We start from the raw sequence: 9,199 nt of genomic DNA on the forward strand, positions 1-9,199 counted from the left end.
CAAGTAATCAGCTCTGGAGGCCCAGCAGGGTGCTTTGCCTTGGATATGATCCTTAAAAGTTCAAGTAGTTACAACAATAAAGTTTGTCTGATAATTAGTTGGATTTAGTAGATCTCATACAGGAACCTACCATTTGGAGGTCAATAGGAAGTCCTAGTTGCTTTTTGTAGTATTCGATGAATTCCTCGCAACCAACCAAAGTGGTAAATGAAATGATTCTCTTTTTCTTTTCTTTTTGGATGGAATAAGTTGGATGGAAAGAGGGAGTATATTAAGTAAGCGAATTTATTTACAATAAATTCCGGGATATAAAAGAATATAATCAGTCAGTGAGGAGATTTCGTGAACATAATATGGCTCCTACATCAACTCAGGGGCTAACAACAAAATGCATAGAAGCATCAGCAGTGATGCCTTTCATGGAGTGTCATTCAACGCCTCGACGATTCTGGGCACAGAATGCACCACCAAATGTTTCTGTCCACTTGACAAATATTCTACCACATAAGCTCTGTAAAGGAGCTTCAAGTCATCCATATTTCTGTCACCATCAAATGCACCACCTATCGCAGAGAAACAAGGAAACTAGTACTGAATTGTTAGTACACATAAGGAATAGAAAGCTCCAGTAAGTCTGAAATAACATGTCTACATATTAAAGAAATAGGTCCAACCATTTCGTTGGAGCAAAACTTTCAGCTTCAGGATGTTTGCTTAGTGACACAAGCAAATTATTAAATGCCACAATATCATCAAGAACATTCTCACCACCTCTGTTGCTCCCCTGCTGGAAAACCAATTTTTGTTAGCCAAAAATGGATGTTATCAATGTTTTGTATACTCAGTTTTCATAATTTATTAAATAAGCTCCTCATTGTAAATGCTCCAATGAGAATTAGGACACTCCACTGAATTCTTGTATATTGAAAACATTCTAATGCATTGCTTTGAACAGGATATCTTCTACCACTTGTAGAATGGAGAGAAAATAGAAAAGGAAAAGAGACCAAGATCAAACAGGCACTAGCTTAAAACATTATAGCTCAATGAAGAACAACTTTAAAATGAAGAAGCCATTATTCATTGGTGGGTCTCCTAGAATATATACAAACTGCCCATTTAGTTGTGATAACTAGTAAGTCTATATCGTTGTTGTACAGTATTGAAATTGCACTTAATTAGCAGTTGCAGTTGATTAGCCAGAACTTTCATGAGGAATATTGGACAAGGATCTTGCCATGTATCCAAATTATCACATAACCATGTTAGACCAGGCCCCGAAAGGCCAGAACTCCAGTTTTTAAGATTTTCGAGTTGGAAAGACAAAAAACTGGATAAAGAAAAATACAAAGGAGATCTAACTTTTGCTTAAGGGAAAAAAAATACGATGATCAAGCATGAAAAACTTACTTGTGTGAGATGCAACCAAATGCATAATCGGTGAATATCTGCATATCAAATCATGATTTTTCAAGTCAAAATGTTAACAAATGGAGAAAGCAGCACTAGTTCAGAGATGCAACTAAATGCATAATTTTTTTATGCCCACAATAAATTCAGTTGAAATGAGTCTTTGCATACAGTCAATATGATAATATGATAAAGATAGCATCTTATAAGAAGGTATGCGTTAACAGAAATCACTGATACTATAGCCGTCGATATGAAAGGAAGGCTTCATCCAAATAAAAAGAAAAAAAATATGAGGGCATAGGCGATAACCAAGGTCGTTGGGAATGAAAACCACATATCTCTCAATACTGTCCCACAGAATTTGCATTAGTAAACCTGTGTCAGAAGATAGAGAAACCTACAGGTTGTACTGTGGTAATAAAAGACCTAATAGAGTCCAATCTACAAGCAGCCCGTTGTGGAGTAAGGTATTACCCAAGAAAAGAATTAACAAGGCAATGAAGAGATATAATAGCTATTTGTTAGTGGTTCTTTAATTATATTACTAAATATTTCAGGTGACCACTAGTCATTAGCAACTTAGGGGAGACAAAAAAAGAAGACATAAGCTGAGTCTTAAAAGTACAGATAAGTATTAACCATTGATCTCATATGTATCTATTTTGACCCTCACTGATATGATATAGAACAATATGATTCACGTATAAAGCTGTAACTAACCAATACACTAATAAGGTTAATTGTTGACCAAGCTCATGCTTACCCCTTTCTTATGTTTCTTGATGCCGACAACCCCTGCGATGGAACCAGGCTGCAACCGCATTACTCATCAAGTTAACCATCAGTTTTGACCTGGATCCATAAACCCCCTACACTCAAATCCCACTTGAGCCTTTTTTTTCCCTACTAAAACCCTCAAAATCAGCAGGTCCCACTTGGGTTTGACCATCAACAAACCCATTTCAAGGATCTAGATCTCTCTCAATCCAGCCAGCAGATCCCTCATTAACTTTGGGGGCCATCTCCATGCATCACCACGTAGGTTCAATCCAAGTCTTACCTACATACACCCACTGGAACGCCTGATCCATCAAGCAGGAAATTTACCCCCAAAAAATTTTCCCCAAAGATATTGTGTGTTCAAGAAACCTATCCCCTAAATATTTGAATTGGTCGCAAACTTCTTACACCAGCTCACTAAACATACCCAACACACGTTACACGTTACAAAAATCCTAAAGCCAACAAGCTATCTGAAGTTCCTTTCTTTTCAGCCCTACACAAACCAAAATTTCAAGAACCCTTATTCTTGTTACCCAATTGAGTTAGTTCTGTTTTAAGAGATCTTGGTTAATGTCCCTCGTTCAGCGGAGGCTACATCAAGCCCTCCCTACTTGACACTACTAACTGAAGTTGCTGGGAGGGTACATATGACCCCAGATGTGCATATCACTACAATTTAACATTTCCAGCTTAAACACCATTACATAACTAGAAAAACTTCCGTGAAGCTCATCATCCAGGTAATATGTATTGGCAGTGGCAGTGCACCGAAGAAATAAAATGGCAACAAAAACCATATCAAAACACCAGATGAAGAAAAATTATACTTCAATAACTTGACGCTTCATTTTCCATCAAAGCACAGCATAAAGCATCCAAAAACATCCAGACAACTATCACCTTGTGGCATTATGAATCTACCACAGGCATAATACCTTGACTGCCCTTTATTTATTTTTTTAAAAAGTATGAAGGATATAGTCTTTCTGCATGCAGATTCCACACTTGCCCAAGGGAAGCGACAATAATAGGTCTAGATACAGTGTGTGTGTGTAAATATATATATATATATATATATATATATATATATATATATATATATATATATATATATATATATATAGAGAGAGAGAGAGAGAGAGAGAGAGAGAGAGAGAGAGAGAGAGAGAGAGAGAGAGAGAGAGATGTGCAACAGCTGGAGAAACATACCAAATATGAAATTGGAAATACAAGTAGCTGTTTAGCAAGAGAAACAGTTGGAGCACATTTATATGCAACTATACTCAGCATTATTTGAAAATAGAAGCCAGGTTATGACAAGAAGAAGACATGCTTAACTCTGCATAAACTCAATAACTTTAAGCAATTAGTAAGTGCCCCAATATCCCTAGCTACAGACACCTGATCAATAGCTAGATTAACAAATCCTGCAGTGCTAACATTTATGACATCAAGAAGAAAAGATAATAAAGAAGTAAAGGATACTTTCAATGCTCTGCTGAGAGTTGTTCATTCAGCTTAGAGAGCTTCTCAGCCAAGATCTGCAAATTGAACTCGGTATTCATTCTGCTGTCTAATCAACTCTTCAACATTACCGATCAAATCTTAGAAGAACTAACAAATGCTCCTTACTCTTTGACTGATGCAACTAAGCAATATCATTAAAACAGAATTAATACTCCCCAATTATAAGCAAAGGATCCCATTTTTTAGATGGAATTAATACTCCAATATAAGTAAAACTTACTACTCAATCAGCCAAGCAATCATTCCAATCCTACACCAATTTAAGCATCTTGTATAGTAAGCACAACTAATACTCCTTCAAAGTAACACCTATATGTTTATTTCTTTACACCATGCAAATTATTGCACACCTATATGCAGTGCCTATCACCGACTAGGTGAGGGTAAATGAAAAAGAAGTTAAAGCCACTGTGATTCTTTCGAGATATGCAACTTACTAGGCATAGACCTCAACAAAAACTTAATGAACAAACTAATCAGTTAAATGCAATCTGCAAAGCATAAGTGGCACTTACCTAGTCGTAAATAGATGTCATCACGAACTTTGACATAATAATCTGCTTCAAATTGATCATAGGTTGCTTTGAAAAATGCCAATCTACAATAAATATGAAAATGAGAAGACGAAAAATTAGAATAAAATATATTAAAAAAAGAAAAAGAAAAAAAAGAAGAAAAAAGATCGCAAGTAACAAATTTGAAAAACTAAGAGCAGTCTCAAAGAGTTTCAAGTCTCACGTTTTATTTGGCAGATTTAAGTAGTCTCCTTCAACATCTATAAGCAGAAAATCACTGTATCTTTTTATCTCCTCCTCAAGATCTGCTTATCTCTTTTGCATCTTTGGATCGTCAATGACAAAACGGAAAGCTAATCCATTAGCTTGCTCCAAACTGCATAGGTTGAGATCAAGTTAATATGCAATAACTTTAGACGAAAAGAGTGCTATGAGTAGAAAAATCAAACAGATATTCTGTAACAAGCATCAAGAACATCAGTCTTTGAGCACTGAGGCCCTCAAATCAATAATCATGAAAAATCAAACTTGCAGGTAAGTATTAAATTGATCTGGCTCCGTTTCACACTGCCAGCCATAAAAGTTCGTGAAACTCAGCTACCTCCAGGAGATGAATCAACATAGAAAAGAAATTTAGTTGCCCGATCATTAAGTAGAGTAACTGAGTAATATATTTACACATTAACATAAAAGCAGCAAGGTGCTGCCAAACCTCCGTTGAGGTAATGACTCCTACAATATTCTGTTGTACTGTATGTGCTCTTAAGTAAAGGTGTTGACACTCCGATACGAAGCATCTTGATTTAATTTGGAAAGTAATCATGTTTCAGTTCTATTTCCACACACTGGCAATCCAAATTTGCAATATGAAGTTAAAGCGGCAGCAAGTTGCTGCCGAGCCACCATAGATGAGGAAGGAGATGCACAACCAGAGATCGTAGGTGAGGAAGCCATGAGAGGATCCAAAAGAAAAAAAAAAAAAAAAAAAAAAAGAGAAGGCAAGAACCACCGAAGATGACCAAAAAAGTGATGGAAACTAACTAAGGAAGGAGATGCAGAATCAGAGATCGATACTACCAAGAAAAGCAACAACCATCAAGAAAAAGAAAACGAAAACGGAAAAAAAAAAAGCACTCAAAGTTCCTCAAGAATCGTAGCTTTCTTTGAAATCAGGGTCCTAAACGAAATTAGGGCGTTTTCTTCTTCAAACTGCTACTGCTTCTTCTTCTTCAAGAGGTGATCGAAATCAGGTGTAACACGAAAAATGCTGGAACGAGTTGGATTCTTGTTCAACCTCTTCTTTTTCTTCTTCTCCAAGATGCGTTAGAGCTTCTATCGATATCACGAAATGAGGTTTGGAGCTGAATAGTTTGGGTTTTGTGTTTTTCAAAATATTTTGAAAAATCGTATATTTTGATTTCAAAATTTGAAATCGTATATACTATTTTGGATTGTATATACGTATAGGGTTTGGATGTGTAGTATATACGTATAGGGTTTGGATGTGTAGTATATACGTATAGGGTTTGGATGTGTAGTATATTATGAAAACGTATTAACCCAGCTTATACTAACCCACTCGAACCGCCCAGACGGACCGCTGGGTTTGCACCAGACCGAAGCGAACTGAGAAAACAAGCTTTATGAGGTGGGTTTTGATATAAATTGATTATTTTAATGAGAGGATGATGCCAACCGTCCGATTAGATCGGACGGCTGGCTGCACGGTCAAGCACATTTATGAGGCACTACTGAAGCAAAATTGGTATGCATGGCTAGGTGAACCCCGACATGCTACAACCCTACTAATTAATAAGGGTGTCAATTCGGTACCGAAACCGTATTACCGCACCGTACCGAACCGTTTAAACCGCACCGCACCGTACCGTTTCCAAATTCGGTACGGTTTGTACCGAAACCAAATTTGGTAATTCGGTACGGTACGGTTTCGGTATACGGTACCATACCGACGGTATGTACCGTATACCGTACTGTTAAACCGTATACCGCATACCGTATACCCATGATAATAGATAAACCCTAAAATTGGCTTGTAACTTGCTTTGTTCGTAAGTCGTAAAATTCGAACTTCGAAGAGCAGAGAGCAGCCGTTGGGGGCGGGACTGAGAGCAAGAGCCAAGAGGTGCGATCGTGCGAGCCTGCAAGGTGAGACTCTACTCTAGTTCTTGATTCTCTCGTTCTTCCTTCCTTCTTGTTTAGTTTCTTCTTCTACTCTGATTTCTTTTTATTTTCTACAAATCTGTTCTTCCTTCGTTCTTACCATCTCGCGTCTGGGACCTGGGTAAGCAGTAGCAAATCGCCACTTGTTCATCCTTCTTCGAAGCTCCATCTGGCTGGGTAAGCTCCATCTCGTAAGCAGTAGCAACTGCAAGCAAGCCTGCAACTAGTGGAGTTCAACGAACAGAGCAGTAAGCTAATTAATATTTTTGGGTTAATGAATTGTTCCCAGCGTTAATTAACACTTGTTTGATGTCTAGCAACTTCCCTGTGATCTGGCTTGAAGCATGTGGTATTTGATTAACACATTTGATATTTAGAATGCCAATTTTTGAAGGCTTGAAGCAGTTGCGAGGTGTTCGATTTTGATTGACTCACTTGCATGGCAGACGTTTGATGAAATATCTGAGAGGATTTTCGTGGTGTTACTTGTATTCTGTTTTTGCCACAGGAATCCTCTGATGGTGGTAATTGTATTCTGTTTTTGCCACAGGAAATTGTGTTTACAACTCGGTTCTTGATACAGAAAATTGTGTGTTATGGCAAAATGATTGTAGGATCATTGGTTTCAACCATGCCTAATCCGAAAAAGTATTATTCTTACTAACATGTAACATATTTTTGCCATACTCTGTTTCATGGTGTTTGGTATACCATACCTAATTTATGTGTAACCCATGTTTTCTATTTGAATGATTTTTGGGTAGCCTGCTAATTAATATTTTTGGTTTTGGTTTTGCATTGATCAAACTATTATTTGATCTGTTATTATCATTATTGTTTGCACATTCCGATTTGTAAGCAATCAATTTTAGGGAAGTGAAGGTACCCAAAAGCTATAATCTTTTCTTTTCTATTGGAAATGAAAAAAATTTGTCTTTTACCCTGTGATTGTTCATTCTTTTGGAGTATAGGCTTTAGGCTGAGGCATAGAGAGGAAGCTCAAGATGCAAAGCATGTACATATGTATACAATCAAACTCTCAACTCCGTATATATTTGAGAATTGAGGGTGGGATTGGAGAAGTTATTTCCAAGATGAAGGATAATAGAGTAGTACTCATTTCTGTTTGGCAAGGAGCAGCCAATATTTATTGCAAATTTCTTTTATTTGTAAGTGGGTATCTTTTTTATGTTGATTGGAGGGTTTCTTCTCTCTTTTCTTTTCTTCTTCTTCTGGGAAATCAGAAAATATGAATGCTCAAATGACTTTCAACAAATGCAAGCAAATACCGAGGGGGGGAAATAATAGATCCTCTTACAATTCTCTCAATGTTAGCATATATACATGCAATTAATGACAGGTGATGAAATTAGTTTTGTTTTATCAAATTGCAGATTTTCAACCTTTCCCAGCTTTGTTTGGCTCAAGTCAAGCTATTTGCTGAAATTGCTGCCAGCAGTGTGATAAGATTGTGATGATTCGAACAATACACTCTTAAATCTCATACTAGAAGTTTTGATCTTGATCTCTATAATAATGTAATAACGACTGAGACATAAGTCAAATATTCATCAGGTGAAGGAAAGAAAAAAAAAACCCACCATAGATGACTCTTATGCCAAACCCTAAAAACATACCGATTTTCATACCGTAACAAAACCGAACCATATACCGAACCGTGCCATTTTTTCATACCGAATTATTATCGTTTTCATACCGTACTGTTTTTAAAATATCGTTTTCATACCATACCGTATAAATTCGGTACGGTACAAAAACGGCATGAGGTTTTCAAACCCAAAACCGTACCGTACCGTACCATACCGAATTACCAATACCGTACCGAATCGACACCCTTACTAATTAATAGGGTTATGTGTTGGAAAACCTAGCTAGTGCGGACTTCTATTTCTGTTTATGCATGAGTGTACGCATGGAACGAAAGTTTGATAACTTTCGCCGGTTCGCTAAGGAGCGAACCTAGCAAACCGGCGAAAGTTCGCCGAAAATTCGTAGATATAGTGGAGAATTTCACTAAATTATACAAGTCATACAGTGATACAAATCATACAACTATAAAAGATGGTTTTTTTTTGAGATATGCAAGTTGTTTATGTGGCACTTTTATGGCCATGCACTTGGCTATTTCATCGTTTGTCATTTTTCAAGCATTAAATGTTTGCTGAAACGTTTTATCTATTCAAGATTAACCTGCCAGAGTGAAAACTCAAGACTAGGGTTTATTGGTTCAGGGACGATTCATGGACGGTGACACCACATCCAGATCAAGGACAACAGGAAAATGGCAAAACGAAAACCTGCACCTCTACTTTCTCTTGCCTTCTCCATCACGCAGTTATGCTCCAGTCACACTCCTCAAGAGTGCTTCGCAATTCGAGACTCCATGGATGAAGATCTGAAAAGGGAACTGGCATAAGATGCATCAACGGCGTTTATGACGATGGCTAAGGTGAATATGGTGAATTTGAAGTCTGCGTTCCTCTTTCTCTTCTTCTCTTCTCGTCTTCTGTTCTTCTTCTTTCTATTCTCTCCTCTGCCTATCGTTGGAGCATAGTGTTTTGTTTTTCTTTCTTGTTTTGTGTGTTGGAGTTAATAAATGGCATCGATCCATCGTTGCCGGAGAAGAGAAGAAGCAATTTCAGCACCAGAATATCTATAGATTATTGCCGGAAGTCGCCCAAATTACGAGATGTCATCGATATCTCGACGAGAAAGTATCAATCTTGTTTTGCCCCCTGGTTTCATTTCGCCAGGGGGCG

Source organism: Hakea prostrata, chromosome 1 (assembly GCF_041222555.1).
Source record: "Hakea prostrata isolate BN-2017 chromosome 1, UWA_Hpros_2, whole genome shotgun sequence".
NCBI lineage: Eukaryota > Viridiplantae > Streptophyta > Magnoliopsida > Proteales > Proteaceae > Hakea > Hakea prostrata.